The 23,624-nt window shown below is 45.2% G+C and overlaps 1 protein-coding gene across 3 annotated transcripts in view; it reads left to right on the plus strand.

Annotated features, from left to right (window-relative positions):
- Positions 1–23,624, plus strand: part of PLS1 (plastin 1) — a 238,333-nt gene that overhangs the window by 101,531 nt on the left and 113,178 nt on the right. The gene's annotated exons all lie outside the window — the stretch shown is intronic.

Consider the following 23,624-nt stretch of genomic DNA (forward strand, 5'->3'; position numbering starts at 1 on the left):
AGCCTGTGGCACTGCTGAGCTGTTATGGAAGACCAGGTTGCTTTGATAGCAGCCTTTAGCTCATCTGCATTGTTGGGTCTGGTGTCTCTCATCTTCCTCTTCACAAAAGCCCATAGATTCTCCATGGGGTTAAGGTCAGACAAGTTTGCTGGCCAATCAAGCACAGTGATATTGTTGTTTTTTAACCAAGAATTGGTACACCAAGTACTACTGGAGAATGAAGTTTCCATCTCCAAAAAGCTTGTCTGCACAGTGAAGCATGAAGTGCTCTAAAATTTCCTGGTAGATGGCTGCGCTGACTTTGGTCTTGATAAAACACAGTGGACCTACACCAGCAGATGGCATGGCTCCCGAAACCATCATTGATTGTGGATACTTCACACTAGACTATGGAAATCAAGGACCCAGAGTTTGGAGGAAGAATGGAGAGACAGTCAATCCAAGCTGCTTGGGGTCTACTGTGAAGATTCCACAATCATTGATGGTTGGGGAGCCATGTCATCTGCTAGTGTAGGTCCACTGTGTTTTATCAAGACCAAAGTCAGCACAGCCATCTACCACGAAATTTTAGAGCACTTCATGCCTCCCTCTGCAGACAAGCTTTTTGGAGATGGAAATGTCATTCTCCAGCAAGACTTGGCACCTGTCCACACTGCCAAAAGTACCAATACATGGTTTAGAAACAACAATATCACTGTGCTTGATTGGCCAGCAAACTCACCTGACCTTAACCCCATAGAGAATCTATGGAGTATTGTAAAGAGGAAGATAAGAGACACAAGACCCCACAATGCAGATGAGCTGAATGCTGCTATCAAAGCAACCTGGGCTTCCATAGCACGACAACAGTGCCACAGATTGATCGCCTCCATGCCACACCACATTGATGCAGTAATTGATGCCAAAGGAACCCCGACCAAGTATTGAGTGCACTTACTGAATATACATTTCAGTAGGCCAACATTTTGGATTTTAAAATCATTTATTCAAGCTGGTGTTATGACAGTGCATTTTTCCAAGGTCCAGAGTTCATCGCAGTTCAGGCTGTGAGGAAGCGCAGCTTCAGTGACGTCACCATTAGTCACTGAATCTCCACTCTCAGCAGTTCATTCACCAGTGGTTTTCAGCTGGGACGGTCGCATCCTGGCACCGTCCTGATTGAAAACTGTATATCCCCCAGATGTGGATTCCTGCATGGGACACGACGGACAGGTATGGGTATATTGTTGGTTTATTAGTTTACTTTTATTATAGGAGATCGAGGGTGTCGGAGAATTAGGTGTGGCAGTAAGTGTGGTTTAATTTTGAACGTTAAAGGAGTCTGTGTCTTTATTTCAATTAAGCGATTTTTTAATCGGAGTCTGTGTTTTCTTAACAATTTGACTATGGGGTTAATAATGGGGGCGTGTTATTGATGCCTCTCTATTACTAACCTTGGAGCTTGATGTCACAAAGGTGACATCAACCCCCACAACTATTACTTCACTTGCCACTGCTACAGGGCAAGTGCGAAGAGCGAGGCTAAGTGCCAGAATTGGCGCAGTTTAGAGATGCGCCTTTTCTGGGGCGGCTGAGTGCTGATATTTTCAGCCAGGGGAATGGGCAATATTCATGGTCCCTTCCTAGGCTATTAGTATCAGTCCGCAGCTGTGTGCATAGTCTTTGCTGATAATTAATTCTAGGGGGACCCCACATCATTTTTTGGGGGGCTCCCCTATTTTAGTAGCCAGTAAAGTCTAAGTATACAGCTGTGAGCTGATATTAATAGCCTGGGAAGCTCCATGGGTATTACCCCCTTCCCAGGCTATAAACATCTGCCCCCAGTCACTGGCTTTCCCTCTGCTGGTTGTGAAAATTGCATGGGAGCCCACGCCATTTTTTTCCGTAAAATAATCTTTTATTAATTAAGTACATGTCCAGTAATTTGCATACACACTGTACTAATTGTATTTGTCACTGACATCTATATATCTACCTATTCTATATGTATTTACTGTAAGTAATCCATCTTTTCTTTCCTGTTAACTCCTGCAGTGTTTACAGAAGCCGGAAAAAGAATTGCCGGCTTTTCTTCTATCTATCTCTCTATGAAATATAAATACATATACAGTACAGACAAAAAGTTTGGACACACCTACTCATTTAAAGATTTTTCTGTATTTTCATGACTATGAAAATTGTACATTCAGACTGAAGGCATCAGAACTATGAATTAACACATGTGGAATTATATACTTAACAAAAAAGTGTGAAACAACTGAAATTATGTCTTATATTCTAGGTTCTTCAAAGTAGCCACCTTTTGCTTTGATGACTGCTTTGCACACTCTTGGCATTCTCTTGATGAGCTTCAAGAGGTGGTCACCGGAAATGGTCTTCCAACTATCTTGAAGAAGTTCCCAGAGCTGATTAGAACTTGTTGGCCCTTTTGCCTTCACTCTGCGGTCCAGGTCACCCCAAACCATCTCGATTGGGTTCAGGTCTGGTGACTGTGGAGGCCAGATCATCAAGTGTCACCAGCAAAGCACCCCCCACACCATCACACCTCCTCCTCCATGCTTCACGGTGGGAACCAGACATGTAGAGTCCATCCGTTCACCTATTCACACAAAAACACGGTGGTTGGAACCAAAGATCTCAAATTTGGACTCATCAGACCAAAGCACAGATTTCCACTGGTCTAATGTCCATTCCTTGTGTTCTTTAGCCCAAACAAGTCTCTTCTGCTTGTTGCCTGTCCTTAGCAGTGGTTTCCTAGCAGCTATTTTACCATGAAGGCCTGCTGTACAAAGTCTCCTCTTAACAGTTGTTGTAGAGATTTGTCTGCTGCTAGAACTCTGTGTGGCATTGAGCTGGTCTCTAATCTGAGCTGCTGTTAACCTGCGATTTCTGAGGCTGGTGACTCGGATAAACTTATCCTCAGAAGCAGAGGTGACTCTTGGTCTTCCTTTCCTGGGGCAGTCCTCATGTGAGCCAGTTTCTTTGTAGCGCTTGATGGTTTTGGCAACTGCACTTGGGGACACTTTCAAAGTTTTCCCAATTTTTCACACTGACTGACCTTTATTTCTTAAAGTAATGATGACCACTCGTTTTTCTTTACTTAGCTGCTTTTTTCTTGCCATAATACAAATTCTAACAGTCTATTCAGTAGGACTCCCAACCCCATTTATAAGACAAGAACTCCCACTTATTAAACCTGACAGGGCACGCCTGTGAAGTGAAAACCATTTCCAGTGACTACCTCTTGAAACTCATCAAGAGAATGCCAAGAGTGTGCAAAGCAGTCATCAAAGCAAAAGGTGGCTACTTTGAAGAACCTAGAATATAAGACATATTTTCAATTGTTCCACACTTTTTTGTTAAGTATATAATTCCACATGTGTTAATTCATAGTTCTGATGCCTTCAGTGTGAATGTACAATTTTCATAGTCATGAAAATACAGAAAAATCTTTAAATGAGTAGGTGTGTCCAAACTTTTGGTCTGTACTGTATATATGTGTGTGCTACTGACATGTGTGTATATATAATATATATATATATATATATATATATATATATATATATATATATATATATATATATATATTATACACTCACTGGCCACTTTATTAGGTACACCTGTCCAACTTCTTGTTAACACTTAATTTCTAATCAGCCAATCACATGGCGGCAACTCAGTGCATTTAGGCATGTAGACATGGTCAAGACAATCTCCTGCAGTTCAAACCGAGCATCAGTATGGGGAAGAAAGGTGATTTGAGTGCCTTTGAACGTGGCATGGTTGTTGGTGCCAGAAGGGCTGGTCTGAGTATTTCAGAAACTGCTGATCTACTGGGATTTTCACGCACAACCATCTCTAGGGTTTACAGAGAATGGTCCGAAAAAGAAAAAAAATCCAGTGAGCGGCAGTTCTGTGGGCGGAAATGCCTTGTTGATGCCAGAGGTCAGAGGAGAATGGGCAGACTGGTTCGAGCTGATAGAAAGGCAACAGTGACTCAAATCGCCACCCGTTACAACCAAGGTAGGCCTAAGAGCATCTCTGAACGCACAGTGCGTCGAACTTTGAGGCAGATGGGCTACAGCAGCAGAAGACCACACCGGGTACCACTCCTTTCAGCTAAGAACAGGAAACTGAGGCTACAATTTGTACAAGCTCATCGAAATTGGACAGTAGAAGATTGGAAAAACGTTGCTTGGTCTGATGAGTCTCGATTTCTGCTGCGACATTCGGATGGTAGGGTCAGAATTTGGCGTAAACAACATGAAAGCATGGATCCATCCTGCCTTGTATGGAGCATCTTTGGGATGTGCAGCCGACAAATCTGCGGCAACTGTGTGATGCTATCATGTCAATATGGACCAAAATCTCTGAGGAATGCTTCCAGCACCTTGTTGAATCTATGCCACGAAGAATTGAGGCAGTTCTGAAGGCAAAAGGGGGTCCAACCCGTTACTAGCATGGTGTACCTAATAAAGTGGCCGGTGAGTGTATATACACATATATATATATGTAATCTATATGTATATTTCTATTCTATCTATTCTATTCTAACCTGTCACTCTGTGATTATACTGTACGCAGCAGATCATTTGCCGGCTTATCTATCTATCTATCTATCTATCTATCTATCTATCTATCTATCTATATGTTTATTATATGTACAGTATATACTAGCTATTGAACCCACTCCACGCACAGGTGGCGAGCATTTATATTGGTATATGATGCTTCCATCCTGCGCCCTAATCTTGTCATGTGCTGCTACCATCTTGCGCCTCCATCTTGTCATGTGCTACTCTCTTCCTGAGCCCTTATCCTGTCATGTGCTCCCATCCTGCACCCCAATTCTGTCATGTGGTCCCATTCTGCACCCCAATCCTGTCATGTGGTGCTCTCATCCTGCGCCCGCATCCTGTCATGTGGTGCTCCCCATCCTGCACCCCATGCTGTCATGTGCTGCTCCCATCCTACACCCCAATCCTGTCTTGTGCTACTCCCATCATGCACCCCCATTCTGGTATGTGCTGCTTCCATCCTGCGCCCCCATCCTGTCATGTGCTGCTTTCTTCCTGAGCCCTCATCCTGTCATGTGCTCCCATCCTGTGCCCCCATCCTGTCATGTGGTGCTCCCATCCTGCACCCCCATGCTGTCATGTGGTGCTCCCATCCTGCGCCCCCATCCTGTCATGTGCTGCTCTCATCTTGCACCCCCATCCTGTCATGTGCTGTTCCCATCATTCGCCCCTGTTTTGTCATGTGCTGCTCCCATCCTGTGCCCCAATCCTGTCATGTGCTCCCATCCTGTGCCGACATTGTCATGTGCTGCTTCCATCCTGCGTCCCCATCCTGTCATGTGCTGCTGTCATCCTGCGCCCACATGCTATCATGTGCTGCTCCCATGCTGTGCCCCCATGCTGCCATGTGCTGCTCCCATCCTGCGCCGCCATGCTGTCATGTGCTGCTCCCATCCTGAGCCCCCATTATGTCATGTGCTGCTCCCATCTTGCACCCCCATTCTATCATGTGCTGCTCCCATCCTGCACCCCCATTCTGTCATGTGCTGCTCCCATCCTGCACCCCATTCTATCATGTGCTGCACTTATCCTGCGCCCCCATTCTGTCATGTGCTGCTCCCATCCTGCACCCCCATTCTGTCATGTGCTGCTGCCATCCTGCGCCCCCATTCTGTCATGTGCTGCACCCATCCTGCACCCCATTCTGTCATGTGCTGCTCTCATCCTGCACCCCCATTCTGTCATGTGCTGCACCCATCCTGCAATGTGCTGCTCCCATCCTGAGTCCCCATCCTGCGCCCCCATCATGTCATGTGCTGCTCCCATCCTGCGCCCCAGCTCTGTCATGTGCTGCTCCCATCCTGCGCCCCGTTCTGTCATGTGCTGCTCCCATCCTGGGCCCCCATCCTGCGCCCCATCCTGTCATGTGCTGCTCCCATCCTGCGCCCCAGCTCTGTCATGTGCTGCTCCCATCCTGCGCCCCGTTCTGTCATGTGCTACTCCTATCCTGCGCCCCCATTCCGTCATGTGCTGCTCCCATCCTGCGCCACCATGCTGTTATGTGCTGCTCCCATCTTGCGCTCCCATCCTGTCATGTGCTGCTCCCATCCTGCACCCCCATGCTATCATGTGCTGCTCCCATCCTGCACCCCCATGCTGTAATGTGCTGCTCCCATTCTGTGCCCCCATGCTGTCATGTGCTGCTCCCATTCTGCGCCCCCATGCTGTCATGTGCTGCTCCCATTCTGCGCCCCCATCCTGTTATGTGCTACACTCTTCCTGAGCCCTCATCCTGTCATGTGCTCCCATCCTGCGCCCCCATTCTGTCATGTGGTGCTCCCATCCTGCACCCCCATGCTGTCATGTGCCGCTCCCATCCTGCGACCCTATTCTGGTATGTGCTGCTCCCATCCTGCGCCCCCATCCTGTCATGTGCTGCTCTCATCCTGCGCTCCCATCCTGTCATGTGCTGCTCCCATCCTGCTCCCTCATTCTGTCATGTGCTGCTCCCATCCTGCGCCCCCATTCTGTCATGTGCTACTCCCATCCTGTGCCCCAATCCTGTCATGTGGTGCTCCCATCCTGCACCCCCATCCTGTCATGTGCTGCTCTCATCTTGCGCCCCCATCCTTTCATGTGCTGCTCTCATCCTGCGCCCCCATTTTGTCATGTTCTGCTCCCATCCTGTGCCCCAATTCTGTCATGTCCTCCAATTCTGCGCTGACATTGTGTAATGTGCTGCTCCCATCCTGGGCTCCCATTCTGTTATGTGCTGCTTCCATCCTGCGCCCCCATTCTGTCATGTGCTGCTCCCATCCTGCGCCCCCATGCTGTCATGTGCTGCTCCCATCCTGCGCCGCCATGCTGTCATGTGCTGTTCCCATTCTGAGCCCCCATTCTGTCATGTGCTGCTCCTGTCTTGCACCCCCATTCTATCATGTGATGCTCCCATCCTGTGCCCCCATTCTCTCATGTGCTGCTCCCATCCTGCACCCTCATTCTATCATGTGCTGCACCCATCCTGTGCCCCCATTCTGTCATGTTCTGCTGCCATCCTGCACCCCCATTCTGTCATGTGCTGCAGCCATCCTGCGCCCCCATTCTGTCATGTGCTGCTGCCATCATGTGCCCCCATTCTGTCATGTGCTGCTCCCATCCTGGGCCCCCATCCTGCACCCCCATCCTGTCATGTGCTGCTCCCATCCTGCGCCCCCATTCCATCATGTGCTGCTTCCATCCTGCGCCCCCGTTCTGTCATGTGCTGCTCCCATCCTGAGCCCCCATTCTGTCATGTGCTGCTCCCATCCTGCGCCCCCATGCTGTCATGTGCTGCTCCCATCCTGCGCCCCCATGCTGTCATGTGCTTCTCTCATCCTGTGCCCCCATGCTGTCATTTGCTGCTCCCATCCTGCGCCCCCATGCTGTCATGTGCTGCTCCCATCCTGCGCCCCCATCTTGTCATGTGCTGCTCCCATCCTGCACCCCCATGCTATCATGTGCTGCTCCCATCCTGCACCCTCATGCTGTCATGTACTGCTCCCATTCTGCACCCCCATGCTGTCATGTGCTGCTCCCATTCTGCACCCCCATTCTGTCATGTGCTGCTCCTATCCTCTGCCCCCATTCTGTCATGTGCTGCTCTCATCCTGTGCCCCTGTTCTGTCATGTGCTACTCCCATCCTGCGCCCCCATTCTGTCATGTGCTGCTCCCATCCTGCGCCCCCATGCTGTCATGTGCTGCTCCCATTCTGCACCCCCATGCTGTCATGTGCTGCTCCCATCCTGAGCCCCCATTTTGTCATGTGCTGCTCCCATCCTGCGACCCCATGCTGTCATGTGCTGCTCCAATCCTGCCCCCCAATCCTGTCATGTGCTGCAATCCTGCCCCCCATTCTGTCATGTGCTGCTCCCATCCATATGCCCCTTACGCTGCTCCATAAAGGTTGATGGCCCCCATAAGATGTTCCATAGTATATGCCCCGTATGCTGCTCCATAAAGGTTGATGGCCCCCATAAGATTCTCCATAGTATTATATGCCCCGTATGCTGCTCCATAAAAGTTGATGGCCCCCATAAGGTGCTCCATAGTATAATATGCCTCGTATGTTGCTCCATAAAGGTTGATGGCCCCCATAAGATGCTCCATAGTATATGCCCTGTATGCTGCTCCATAAAGGTTGATGGCCCATATAAGATTCTCCATAGTATATGCACCGTATGCTGCTCCATAAAGGTTGATGGCCCCCATAAGATGCTCCATAGTATTATATGCCCCGTATGCTGCGCCATAAAGCACAACTTTTTACATTTTTACCTTTTAAAGTAATAGCACAACACTAAGGTTCCAGAAATTGGACTCCCCACGATCCTGAAAATAAAGGAACTGCGATACCCCTTAATTTTCAAAACTTGGGGGTCCCATAGATCGGATGTGCACCAGTCACAAGTAATGGCATATCCTAGTAATATGCCATCATTTCTAAGTTTGAAGAAAGTCTTTAGTGATATTTGCAGGACAAAAGGTTTTAATCTGTTTAGAAACATTTCCTTTTATGGAAGAAATGTCAGCGATACATTGTACTTTGAACAGATATAGTGCAGTAAAGTACATAGGACAAGCCCTATAATTAGACTTGACTTAAAGAAGTTGTCCACTACTATAAAGTTTTTTGTTTTTTTTTCATAAATCTTGCTATTATGTGCCACTGAAAACATCTACTGTGTTTATTTTAACAATATTACCTGTTATCATGCTGTAGCAGCACATCTTCAGTGCTGGATTCAGCTCTCATGGGGTTAATCGACTACTTCCTTATTGTGCCCTAATACTACAAGTTCCATGATGCTTTGCACTGTCCTCTAAGCCCGAACTTAGCACACCCACTCCAAAACACACCCAAACCCCTCCCTCCTCTCCCTCCTCTCTGTTCAGGCTGATGAGGAGAGGTCACATCTTGGTCACAAGCTGTAAAGCCGCACCAAGAACTGCACAACCATGGTGATCAAGCTTTTAGCTTTTTTTCTTTCTCATCTATTTCATAGTATATATAGTTTAGTATACATATGATATACTGTAAAGAGATTCTACTGCGTATATGTCTTAGATATGTAAATTACACAGTACATGTGTGGTTATATGTGTCCATCTACATACGCTTGTGTGCATGTATATATTATGTGTGTTCTTATTTTACACTATTTGTGCTCATATACAGGAGAGGCCCCAGTTTCAGAAACAATATATGGGCCATTTGCAGAAATAACAGCTCATCCTAAGTCACAATTCCACCTGCTTTCGAGGTAGAAATGGCCCCCATTGCATTTTAGCTGCACAGATTGCACCAATATGCGATCACACCTTTTATATACACACCAATATATACTTCTATGTGTATGTATGGAATAAATTATTTATTCATATACATACACTTTAATATTTTGTTGCAGTGATATATACATACATATAGAACTTTGAAGGGTTTGTCCACTATTCTAACAACCCCCTCTCAGTCTGTATGTTTACTAGATTCCAGTGCCTGCACGTTCCAATAGTGTCGGCGCGGTGTCTCGCAGCGATTGTACCTGTGGTCAATCAGTGGCCGCATCACTCTCACCACCTTCTAAGCAAACTCTTATATCTGTAGGAAGTGAGTGTTGCTGCATTTTTATTAAGAATTACCAAATGTAAGCCACTTCTTCCTAAGGCGAAGACAGTGAAGCAGCCACTGATTGTCCACAGGGTTCACATAATGACACTGACACAAATTCTCCGTGAGAGAAACCGTGGTGACAACATTGGGAGTATTCAAATCACATCCTTGTATTCACTCTCTGAGTGTAATATGAGTAACCAAAAATCTGCATTCACACTGAGAAATTACAGATTTGTAGACTGTAGTCTACACTGTGCATTTTATAGATTCAAAACAGTTTTAGTATCATATATTAAAGGGATTGTTCAGTACTTGTCCATTACTTTTTATTTATGGTCTTTACTTTGGTTATGTCATCACTGGGATTGCGATAACCATATCTTCCACCCTCACCGATGATGCGTTTTTATAGAAAAAAAACTGAAAAAACACCCACCACCATCAGGGTGATAAAGGGATCCAAACCCTAACCCTACCCCTAACCTCACCCCTAACCGTTTAATGAACATTTTCTGACAGTCATAGTGCCACAATATTTCAGTGCCACGTATTTCAGTGCCACGTATATAAGTGCCACGTATGTAAGTGCCACGTGCCATGTATATAAGTGCCACGTATGTAAGTGCCACGTGCCACGTATGTAAGTGCCACGTGCCACGTATGTAAGTGCCACGTATGTAAGTGCCACGTATGTAAGTGCCACGTATGTAAGTGCCACGTATGTAAGTGCCACGTATTTAAGTGCCACGTACCACGTATGTAAGTGCCACATATGTAAGTGCCACGTATGTAAGTGCCACGGATTTCAGTGCCACGGATTTAAGTGCCACGGATTTCAGTGCCACGGATTTAAGTGCCACGGATTTAAGTGCCACGTGCCACGTATGTAAGTGCCACGTATGTAAGTGCCACGTATGTAAGTGCCACGTGACACGTATTTCAGTGCCACGGATTTAAGTGCCACCTATTTCAGTGCCACGTATGTAAGTGCCACGTATGTAAGTGCCACGTATATAAGTGCCACGTGCCACGTATTTAAGTGCCATGTATGCAAGTGCGATGTATGTAAGTGCCACGGATTTAAGTGCCACCTATGTAAGTGCCACGTATTTAAGTGCCACGTACCACGTATGTAAGTGCCACATATGTAAGTGCCACGTATGTAAGTGCCACGTATGTAAGTGCCACGGATTTCAGTGCCACGGATTTCAGTGCCACGGATTTAAGTGCCACGGATTTAAGTGCCACGTGCCACGTATGTAAGTGCCACGTATGTAAGTGCCACGTATTTCAGTGCCACGGATTTAAGTGCCACCTATTTCAGTGCCACGTATGTAAGTGCCACGTATGTAAGTGCCACGTATATAAGTGCCACGTGCCACGTATTTAAGTGCCATGTATGCAAGTGCGATGTATGTAAGTGCCACGGATTTAAGTGCCACCTATGTAAGTGCCACGTATTTCAGTGCCACGTGCCACATATTTCAGTGCCACGTATGTAAGTGCCACGTGCCACGTATTTCAGTGCCACGTATTAAAGTGCCATGTATTTCAGTCCCACTCCCGTGTAGCGGTGGGATATGGGGTAATAAGGGGTTAATGTCACCTTGCTATTGTAAGGTGACATTAAGCCGGGTTAATAACGGAGAGGCGTCAATAAGACGCCTATCCATTATTAGTCCAATAGTAAGAAAGGGTTAATGAAACACACACACATTAGGAAAAAGTATTTTAATATTCTTCATTTAACCATACTTACCATACTCCAGCACCTGCAAAAAAGTAAAATAATAAACCGTATACTACCTGTCCGCCGTAGTCCAATTAATAACGAGTGTCCCACGACGATCTCCCCTATAGAACAGTGACATCGGGTGATGTCACTGCTCTATAGGACCCTCAGTGACACACTGACAGGAGACAATGGCTCCTGCAGTGCATCACTGAGAGGTTACTATAGTTCACTGGTCTCACTTTATGGCAAAAAGCTGCGTGGGAACTTTCTCATACAGCATGCCATAAAGTGAGACTAGGGACTATTTTCTCACAGGGGTGTAGGAATACATTGTGGGGAATACATTGTGGAAGGATACCTTCCTCCCCTCATTGTGTTCCTGGAGCCCCTGGAGAGTGGTTGCATCAGCAGAGGCTCCTGCTCTCCACGGGAGATCGTCGTGGGACACTCGTTTTAATTGGATTTCTGCGGATCAGGGAGTATAGTGTTTGTTTATTATTTTAATATTTTTTACAGATGACAATGGCTTCGGGGATCAAAGTGACAAGTGATGGTGAGTATGTACTCTATGTTATATGTACTGTATGTCTGTTGTATGTACGTACTGTATGTGGCATGTTTCATGTCGCATGTCACATGTTGCATGTCGTCGCATGGTGCATGTCGTCGGATGGCGCATGTTGACGCATGGTGCATGTTGATGCATGGTGCATGTCGACGCATGGTGCATGTCGATGCATGGTGCATGTCGATGCATGGTGCATGTCGTCGCATGGTGCATGTCGCATGTTGACGCATGTGCATGTCGTCGCATGGTGCATGTCGCATGTCACATGGTGCACGTCGTCGCATGGTGCATGTCGCTGCATGGTGCACGTCGTCGCATGGTGCATGTCGCTGCATGGTGCATGTCGTCGCATGGTGCATGTGTCGCATGGTGCATGTCGCAGCATGGTGCATGTCGCCGCATGGTGCATGTCGTCGCATGGTGCATGTCGTCGCATGGTGCATGTCGTCGCATGGTGCATGTCGCTGCATGGTGCATGTCGTCGCATGGTGCATGTCGCTGCATGGTGCATGTCGTCGCATGGTGCATGTCGTCGCATGGTGCATGTCGTCGCATGGTGTGTATGTATGTATGTATGTATGTACTGTGTTTTTTTTTTTTTTTTTTTACATTCAACACATTAGCCGGATGATGGGACTACTACTGTCCCATCATTGGCTAATGTGTCACTCACTGTCAGTGTAGCAGGCAGAGCCCGATGGGACTTGTAGTCCCATCGGACGATGCCTGCACACACAGCGCCGACGCACACACAGCGCCGGCGGGCAGAAGCACCGGCGGTCACAAGCACCGGCGCCGGCGGGCACAAGCACCGGCACCGGCGGGCAGAAACGCCGGCGGGCACAAGCACCAGGAGACCCCCGGCGACCGAAGCACAGCCCAGCCACACATCATGATCCCAGCACTGAGCAGTGAGCACACACACAGCCCCGCCCGCCCCCAGCACAGCCCTGCAGGCAGCCCCCAGCACCGCCCACAGCCCAGTCACTCTTGCTGAGTGACTGCTGACTGTGGGGGCTGGTCACGCCTGCTACTGACGTCACGTCAATTTTCAGAGCCTGGAAATTGACGTGACGTCGGCGGAAATGAGCGGCGGCTGCAGTCTGGGGGTCATGTGACCCGGACTCAGCAGGAGGAATAGCGCCGCTCACAGGCGAAAACGTCAACAGAAGGTAATGGCACAATTCATTAGGGGCCCCGGGGGGGTACATTGGGGGGTTAATTGAAAGTAGTGGACAACCCCTTTAAAGCACATCAGATATGTTTGGCTGACACAAGTGCAAAACTAATCCTCAATGCTTGCTGGTATTATGTTCACTTCTGCAGGTTTTTGTGGCACCTAACTGGCAGAATAACATAGAGTGTTTTTCTATTCTATCTAAGGAAATCTAATTAACCGGCAATATATTTATACATTTTACAAAATGTACAAAGGCTTACTTTTTCACATTACACCCACAAACTTTATTTTATTGGGATTTTATGTGATTACCAAAATAAAGTAGTAAGTATTTGTGAAGTGTAAAGGAAATGATGCATCGTTTTCTATTTATTTTAAAAATATAAATTTTAAAATTGTGACATGCATTTGTATTCAGCCCCCTGTAGTCTGATTGCTGTGATTTGGCGGTGTCTGTCTTTTTAGGATTGCATAAAAATGCCATCGGCCTCAGTTTTGTGCACTTCTGAAAATAAGGACAACACTGAACAGAGGCCAGACGTAGTCCAGAGTAGCTCTGCTGCCTCATTATAGTGAATGGATCCCTCAGGGTTTCATCTGAATCACGTCACTCAGAGATTAGATGGAAACCACAAAGTAAGTGCTCAGCGTAGAGCAAAGGATAAATGTGATCCCAAATGTTATGTAAAATGTTTCCAATTAAAGCTTCAACTCAATCCACAAAAAAGCAAGTCCCGACTCAGGTCTGTCATCTGTTTATGGAAATATAAGGGGCTTCCACGTTACAGGTAGTAAAAAGGCTCTGGAAAAGCAAAATGGCTCCTAACCTGCCAAAAGAAATTTAGCAAATTCTGCTCTCTCAAATCCAAATTCCCCCTGCCCTTTTGAGCCCAGTGTGTCTAAACCACATATAGCCCCCACATATTTGGCATTTCTGTAGTGATGAGAGTCCTCCTAATTAAGGATGCATGTCTCCTGAAGCATGAGGTGAGCATAATGTACTGGTGGCTGCAATGTACTGGTCACTACAACGGCAGTTTGCAATTTTCAGTCAGCAACATCCACTGCTGCTTGTTTCTGGAAAACACCAATGGAGACAAAATTGTCCCTACACCTGTAGATAAATTCCCAAAGGAGTATAATTTCTAAAATGGTGTCACTTGAGGGGGGATTCTGCTATTCTAGAAATTAGGGGCTCTGTATATGGAGTCCGCAAACTATTCTAGGAAAATCTGTGCTCCAGGAGGCAAATAGTGCGCCATCCCTCACTAGTCTCTCCGTATGGCTAAGCAGTACTCTATAGCCATATATAGGGTATTTCTACATTCAGCAGAAATTGTGGGACACATATTAGTGCCATTTTTACCATTTTCCCAGTATGAAAATGTAAAATTTGGCGCTAACACACAATTTTGGTGGTAAAAATGTAAATCATTATTTTTTTCACTACTCAATGGTATAACAGTCTGTGACACACCTGTGGTGTAAAGATGATCACTGCACCCCTACGCGAATTCATTGAGAGATTTAGTGTGTAAAATGGGGTCTCTTTTGGGGGAGTTCTGCTGTTCTGGCACTTCAGGGGCTCTGCCAATGTGACATAGCACCCTCAAACCAGTGCAGCAAAATCTGCACTGTAATATGGCGTTACTTCCCTTCTGAGCTTTTCACTGTGCCCCAAAAGCAGTTTTCCCCCACATATCGGCATACTCAGGAGAAATTGCTCAACAAATTGTATGGTCCAATTTCTCCAATTACCTTTCTGAAAATGCAAATTTTGGCGCTAAAAACATTTTTGTGGGAAAGATGTGATTTTTTTATTTTTACGGCTCAATGTTATAAACTTCTGTGAAGCACCTTGCGTTTCAAAGTGCTCAATAAACATCTAGATAAGTTCACTAAGGGGTCTAGTTTCCAAAATGGTGTCACTTGTGGTGGGTTTCCACTGTTTAGGCGTATCAGGGGCTCTCCAATTGCAACATGGCATCTGCTAATTATTCCAGCAAATTTTACATTCAAAAAGTCAAATAGCGCTCCTTCCCTTTTGAGCCCTGTCATGTGCCGAAACCATGGTTTTCCCCCACATATGGGGTATCGGCATGCTCAGGAGAAATTGCCCAACAAGTTGTATGGTGCAATTTCCCCAGTTACCCTTATGAAAATGGAAAGATTCGCACTTAAAATTATTTTTGTGGTTAAGATGTGATTTTTTTTATTTTCACAGCTCAACATTATATGGAGTTTCAAGGTGCTCAATACACATCAAGATACAGTGGGGGAAATTAATATTTAATCCCTTGCTGATTTTGGAAGCTTGCCCACTGACAAAGACATGAACAGTCTATAATTTTAAGGGTAGGGTAATGCTAACATTGAGAGATAGAATATCAAAAATAAAATCAAGATAATCACATTGTATAAGTTATATAAATTTATTTGTATTTTGCAGTGAGAAATAAGTATTTGATCCCCTACTAACCATTAAGAGTTCTGGCTCCTACAGAGCAGTTAGATGCTCCTAATCAACTCGTTACCTGCATTAAAGACAGCTGTCTTACATTGTCACTAGTGATGAGCGAATATACTCGTTGCTCAGGTTTTCCCGAGCACGCTCGGGTGGTCTCCGAGTATTTGTAAGTGCTCGGAGATTTAGTTTTCATCTCCACAGCTGAATGATTTACAGCTACTAGCCAGCCTGAGTACATGTGGGGGTTGCCTGGTTGTTAGGGAATCCCCACATGTAATCAAGCTGTCTAATAGCTGCAAATCATTCTGCTGCGGCAATGAAAACTAAATCTCCGAGCAACGAGTACGGTATATTCGCTCATTACTAATAGTCACCTTTATAAAAGACTTCTGTCCACAGACTCGATTAATCAGTCAGACTCTAACCTCTACAACATGGGCAAGACCAAAGAGCTTTATAAGGATGTCAGGGACAAGATCATAGACCTGCACAAAGCTGGAATGGGCTACAAAAGCATAACTAAGATGCTGGGTGAGAAGTTGACAACTGTTGTTGCAATAGTAAGAAAATGGAAGAAATACAAAATGACTGTCAATCGACATAGATCTGGGACACCATGCAAAATCTCACCTCATGGGGTATCCTTGATCATGAGGAAGGTGAGAGATCAGCCTAAAACTACATGGGGGGAACTTGTTAATGATCTCAAGGCAGTTGGACCACAGTCGCCAAGAAAACCATTGGTAACACAATGCACGGAGTGACGTAGCCAGTTTCCAGACCGTAATCCCATAGAAAACTTTTGGAGGGAGTTAAAGCTCCAAGTTGCCAAGCGACAGTCTCAAAATCTTAATAATTTAGAGATGATCTGCAAAGAAGAGTGGACCAAAATTCCTCATGACATGTGTGCAAACCTTATCCTCAACTACAAAATACGTCTGACTGCTGTGCTTGCCAACAAGGGTTTTGCCACCAAGTATTAAGTCTTGTTTGCCAGAGGAATCAAATACTTATTTTTCACTGCAAAATGCAAATAAATTTATATAATTTATACAATGTGATTTTCTGGATTTTATTTTTTTATATTTTATCTCTCAATGTTAAAAATAACCTTCCCTTAAATTTTTAGACTGTTCATGTCTGTCAGTGGGCAAACGTACAAAATCAGCAAGGACTCAAATACCGTATTTTGCTGATTATAAGATGCACCAGATTATAAGACGCACCCCAAATTTTGAGTTGAAAGACAGGAAAAAATATTTTTTAATAAAATGGTGGTGCTTCTTATAATCCATGCATCTTATTGTTTACTGGGGTGGTGGCTGCGGTAAAGCGAGGTCCCAGGCTCGTTTCTGGAGGAGGCAAGAGTGGAGCATTGCTGCAGGCCACAGACTGGGATGAGGGGGCGTCCAGATATGCGGCGCGCCACTTCGAGTGTTTGGTGCTGTGGGTGTTCGATGCTGCAGGGAGCTCTGCCGACATCTAGTGAAAGCCCAGAGACCCCGCAGTTACATGGTTTCCTATGCGGTGTGGACACCGGCAAATGGCTGCTGGGGGGCGGCGCATGCGCAGATGGATATCTCGTCACCAAGATCTCGGGAGATGAGATCTCAGCGCTGCACCGAACACCCGCAGCGGCGCACCGAACATCTGAACACTCACTCATCCCAGCCTGCGGCCTGCAGAAACGCTCCACTCTTGCCTCCTCCAGCAGCGACCCTGGGACCCTGCTCCACCATGCTGGTAAGGTATATCCACGTTATAAGAGTCACCCCTAATTTCCCCCCAAATTTGGGGGAAAAAAAGTGTGTCTCATAATCCGAAAAATACGGTCTTTATTTCCCCCACTGTAAGTTCCCTCTAGTTTCCAAAATAGTGTTACTTGTGGGGGAATTTTACTGTTTAGGCACATCAGGGGCTCTCCAAACGCAAAATGGCATCCACTAATTCTCTTCCGAGCCCTGCCATATGGGGTATCAGCATACTCAGGAGAAAATGCACAACAACACAACAAATTGTATGGTGCAGTTTCTCCAGTTAAGCTTGTGTTTATTTTTTTCTTCCACATTTCATAAATTCCTGTGAAGCACATAAAGGGTTAATAAACTTCTTGAATGTGGTTTTGAGTACCTTGAGGGGTGCAGTTTTTAGAATAGTGTCACTTTTGGGTATTTTCTATCATATAGGCCCCACAAAGTCACTTAAAATGTGAGGTGGTCCCTAAAAAAATGTTTTTTTACATTTTCTTGTAAAAATGAGAAATCGCTGGTCAACTTTTAACCCTTATAACGTCCTAATAAAAAAAAGTTTCAAAAATTGTGCTGATGTAAAGTAGACATGTGGGAAATGTAATTTATTAACTTTTTTTGTGCGATATGACTCTCTAGTTTAAGGGCATAAAAATCTAAAGTTTGAAAACTACAAAAGTTTTGCCAAATTTCTGGGGTTTTTTTCACAAAAAAAACACAGGTCATAGCAAAGAAATACAATATGTCACAAAAAAACAGTCTCAGAATCAGTGGGGTCCATTAAAGTGTTCCAGAGTTATGATCTCATAAAGTGACAGTGTCCAGAAAAAAAATTGGTCAGGAAGGTGAAAGCAGGCTTTGGGGTGAATGGGTTAAAGAGATTATAGAAAAAATAGTTTACTTTTTTTGTAGAAACAGCACCACTTTTGTCGATAGGCTGTGTTTGGTATTGCAGTTTATTATCTGTCAAATGAACAGAGATGGGATGTCATTCAAGACACAGACAATTTTTCTGGAAGAAAAAAAAAAGCAAACCTATTTTTTTCTATAAATAAACTGTTCAGATCGCTGCTATGCAGCAGAAATGCAGGTGTGCTATGAGTGCCAACCACAGGGTGGCGCTCACAGCTAGCGGGGATCAGTAACCATAGAGGTCTCATGGACCTCTATGGTTACAATGTAGAAGCATCGCTGACCCAGATCTAGTGACGGGGGTCGGCGATGCGCGCATTTCCGGCCGCGCGGCCGGAAGCGGTAATTAAATGCCTCTGTCTGCGTTTGACAGCGTCATTTAACTAGTTAATAGCGGCTGGTGAATCGTGATTTCACCCGCCGCTATTGCGGGCACATGTCAGCTGTTCAAAACTTCTGACCTCGGACGTACTATCCCGTCCGAGGTCAGAAAGGGGTTAATACTGGGGCTTCAATACCAGAGTAAACCATTGGATAATTATTATGCTTTAATGATATGTTTTACTAACTCTAGAAAACCTTTTTACTGCTTTTCATCTCCCTTTAACTTTAATTAGAGTGACTGCACTTGTTTTCTGGTTCAGAAGTTTCAGCAGTAAGGCTATGTTCCCACAATGAGCTTCTGGTGGATTTTTGACGCTGCATATTCTTGCACACACAAAAATGCACACAAAAGCTCAATAAATAACACAAAATAACCTAATTTAAATAAGAAGTACAGAAATTCTGCAACATCATCAAAAACTCAACAAAACTCATCATGGGAACGTAGGAATCTAACCAAAAAGACATTGATTTGGTCTACATTCCAACAATGGGTTATTTGAATGTTTTTGATGCTGCTTTTTTTTTAAAAAAAATGCAAGTAACCGGTTTTACTTAATGCGTGAAGAAATGGTGCAGAAAATGTTCAACATCAAAAGCTCATCATGGGAACATAGTCTCAAGCTACGTTACCACGTATTTGTTGAGTTTTTCTATGCTGCGTATTTTCGAAAAAATGCAAGTAACCTATTTTACTTAATGAATGCAACACCAAAAACTCACCAATACCTAGCCTTAGGCCGCCGTGCACACATTTCAAATTTGGTGATTTTTTTACCTAATTATTTGCAAGCCAAAACCGGGAATGGGACAATCATAATAAAAGTATAATAGCATTTTTCAGCCACTCCTGATTTTGGCTTACAAATACTGAGGTAAAAATCTGACCAAATACAGAACATGTGAACATGGCCTTAACCCCTTTCTGACATTAGATGTACTATACCATCGAGGTGGGGTGGGCCCGTATGCCCACCGACGGGATAGTACGTCATAGCGATCGGCCGCTCTCACGGGGGGAGCACGGCCGATCGCGGCCGGGTGTCAGCTGACTATCGCAGCTGACATCCGGCACTATGTGCCAGGAGCAATCACAGACAGCCCCCGGCACATTAACCCCCGGCACACTGGAAGCATAGGGAAGCATTGCGCAGGGAGGGGGCTCCCTGCGTGCTTCCCTGAGACCCCTGGAGCAACACGATGTGATCGCGTTGCTCCGAGGGTCTCTTACCTCCTCCTCCCTGCAGCAGGCCCGGATCCAAAATGGCCGCGGGGTTGCATCTGGGTCCTGCAGGGAGGTGGCTTACCAGCACCTGCTCAGAGCAAGCGCTGGTAAGCCTGCAGGAGTGCACGTCAAATCGCTGATCTGACACAGTGCGCAACAAAGTGTCAGATCAGCGATCTTACACTATAAAATGATGCCCCCCCCGGGGCAATGTTATAGTGTAAAAAAAAAATATTGACATGTGTAAAAAAAAATAAAAAAAAAATCCTAAAAAAAAAGAGGCAAAAAACGCTTTATTTTCATACCGCCAAACAAAAAGTGGAATAACACGCGATCAAAAAGATGTATATAAATAACCATGGTACCGCTGAAAACGTCATCTTGTCCCGCAAAAAACGAGCCGCCATACAGCATCATCAAAGAAAAAATAAAAAAGTTATAGTCCTCAGAATAAAGCGATGAAAAATGTTCTTGTATAAAAGCGCAAAACATAAAAAAATTATATAAATGAGGTATTGCTGTAATCGTACTGACCCGAAGAATAAAACTGCTTTATCCATTTTACCAAACGCGGAACGGTATAAACGCCTCCCCAAAAGAAATTCATGAATAGCTGGTTTTTGGTCATTCTGCCTCACAAAAATCGGAATAAAAAGCGATCAAAAAATGTCACATGCCCGAAAATGTTACCAATAAAAACATCGACTCGTCCCGCAAAAAACAAGACCTCACATGACTCTGTGGACCAAAATATGGGAAAATTATAGCTCTCAAAATGTGGTAATGCAAAAAATGTTTTTGCAATAAAAAGCGTCTTTCAGTGTGTGACGGCTGCCAATCTCAAAAATCAGCTAAAAAAACCCGCTATAAAAGTAAATCAAGCCCCCCTTCATTACCCCTTTAGTTAGGGAAAAATAGAAAAATGTATTTATTTCCATTTTCCCATTAGGGTTAGGGCTAGGGTTAGGGTTGGGGCTAGGGTTAAGGCTACAGTTAGGGTTGGGGCTAAAGTTAGGGTTAGGGTTGGGGCTAAAGTTAGGGTTAGTGTTGTGAACTCTGTTTCCGGGCTCCCTCCTGTGGTCATGAGTGGTACTGTGTGAGTTCTCTCTTTGGGCTCCTCCTGGTGGCTCTTTTTGTTATTTTGCAGGTTTCTGGCAGGATCAGCTGTCTCGTCATCTGCTAGTTAGGTTTCCTATTTAATCCACCTGGTCCTTCATTCCTTGCCTGTTGCCGTTGTATTCAGTGCTATTCTGATTGCTCCTGTCTACATCCGTTATCAGTCTCTCCAAGAGAAGCTAAGTTCTGTTTGCTTATTTTTGCTCATCTGTGTTCAAGATGTTTCCTAGTATATGATGAGTTTTTGTCCAGCTTGCTAATATGTGATTTCCCTGCTTGCTGGTGCTCTGGGGTGCTGAGTTGCTCCCCCCACATCGTTAGTTGGTGTGGGGGTTCTCGCATTCTCTGCGTGGATATTTTTGCATAAGGTTTTTTACTGACCGCACAGATCCCTTGCTATTTTCTGCTATCTAGCGTTAGCGGGCCTCATTTGCTTAACCTGTTTCATCTCTGCGTTTGTCTTTTCCTCTTAACTCACCGTTATTATTTGTGGGGGGCTTCTATATCTCTGGGGGATTTCTCTGAGGCAAGTGAGGTCTTTACTTTCTCTTTAGGGGTAGTCAGTTTCTCAGGCCGTGAAGAGACGTCTAGGATTTCAGGAAACGTTCCACGGCTGCCTATAGTGTGTGCGGTTAGGATCAGGTTTGCGGTTAGTTCAGTTACCACATCCCCAGAGCTCGTCCTATTATTTTCTACTTAGCTGGTTAGATTTGTGATCCTAAGCCACTAGGATCATAACAGTGCAACAGGCCAAAAGTGTTAAATGCATCGCAAAAGAGGGATAAGAGAAATCCTGAGTTCAATTTTTTTTTCTGCTCTGCAGTCTGTCCTGCTTCTCTCCTCCCCTTAATCTCTGGGTGGCTTTGAGTTCTGCTGCAGACATGGATATTCAGAGTCTGACTTCTAGTGTGGATCATCTTGCTGCAAGGGTGCAAAGCATTCAGGATTTTGTTGTTCACAGTCCTATGTCTGAGCCAAAAGTACCTATTCCTGAGTTTTTTTCTGGAGATAGATCTAGGTTTCTGAATTTTAAGAATAATTGTAAATTATTTCTTTCTTTGAGACCTCGTTCCTCTTGTGATTCCGCTCAGCAAGTTAGAATTGTTATCTCTCTGTTACGCGGCGACCCTCAAGATTGGGCCTTCTCCCTGGCGCCAGGAGATCCTGCATTGCTGAATGTGGATGCGTTTTTTCTGGCGCTTGGATTGCTTTATGAGGAACCTAATCTGGAGAACCAGGCAGAAAAGGCCTTGCTGGCTCTCTCTCAGGGTCAGGATGAAGCTGAGGTGTATTGTCAAAAATTTCGGAAATGGTCGGTGCTTACTCGATGGAATGAGTGTGCCCTGGCTGCAAATTTCAGAGAAGTTCTTTCTGAAGCCATTAAGAATGTTATGGTGGGGTTCCCCACGCCTACGAGTCTGAATGAGTCAATGGCTTTGGCCATTCAGATTGATCGGCGTTTGCGGGAGCGCAAACCTGCGCACCATCTGGCGGTGTTTTCTGAACAGAAACCTGAGTCTATGCAATGTGATAGGATTCTGACCAGAATTGAACGGCAAAATCATAGACGTCAGAATGGGTTGTGCTTTTACTGTGGTGATTCAGCTCATGTTATCTCAGCATGCTCTAAGCGCACAAAAAACTTTGCTAGATCTGTCACCATTGGTACTGTACAGCCTAAATTCATTTTGTCTGTTACTTTGATCTGCTCTCTGTCATCCTACTCAGTTATGGCTTTTGTAGATTCAGGTGCCGCCCTGAATCTGATGGATTTGTCATTTGCCAAGCGCTGTGGTTTTATCCTTGAGCCATTACAGTTCCCTATTCCATTGAAGGGATTTGATGCTACACCATTGGCCAAGAATAAACCTCAATACTGGACTCAAGTGACCATGTGTATGACTCCTGCACATCAGGAGGTGATTCGCTTTCTTGTGTTATATAATTTGCATGACGTTGTCGTGTTGGGTCTGCCATGGTTGCAGGCTCATAATCCAGTCCTGGATTGGAAAGCTATGTCTGTGTTGAGTTGGAGTTGCCAGGGAATTCATGGCGATGCTCCCTTGGTATCAATTGCTTCCTCTACTCCTTCTGAAGTCCCTGAGTTTTTGTCGGACTACCAGGATGTATTTGATGAGCCCAAATCCAGTGCCCTACCTCCTCATAGGGATTGTGATTGTGCTATAAATTTGATTCCTGGTAGTAAGTTCCCTAAGGGACGACTGTTTAATTTGTCTGTACCAGAGCATGCCGCTATGCGGAGCTATGTAAAGGAGTCTTTGGAGAAGGGACATATTCGCCCCTCCTCGTCCCCTCTTGGTGCGGGATTCTTTTTTGTGGCCAAGAAGGATGGTTCGTTGAGACCCTGTATAGATTATCGCCTTCTAAATAAAATCACGGTCAAATTCCAGTATCCCTTGCCATTGTTGTCTGATCTGTTTGCTCGGATTAGGGGGTCTAGTTGGTTCACCAAGATAGATCTTCGCGGTGCGTATAATCTTGTGCGTATAAAACAGGGCGATGAATGGAAAACAGCATTTAATACGCCCGAAGGCCATTTTGAGTACTTGGTGATGCCTTTTGGACTTTCTAATGCCCCTTCTGTGTTTCAGTCCTTCA

The sequence above is a fragment of the Ranitomeya variabilis genome, chromosome 2 (assembly GCF_051348905.1).
Source record: "Ranitomeya variabilis isolate aRanVar5 chromosome 2, aRanVar5.hap1, whole genome shotgun sequence".
Taxonomy (NCBI): Eukaryota; Metazoa; Chordata; class Amphibia; order Anura; family Dendrobatidae; genus Ranitomeya; species Ranitomeya variabilis.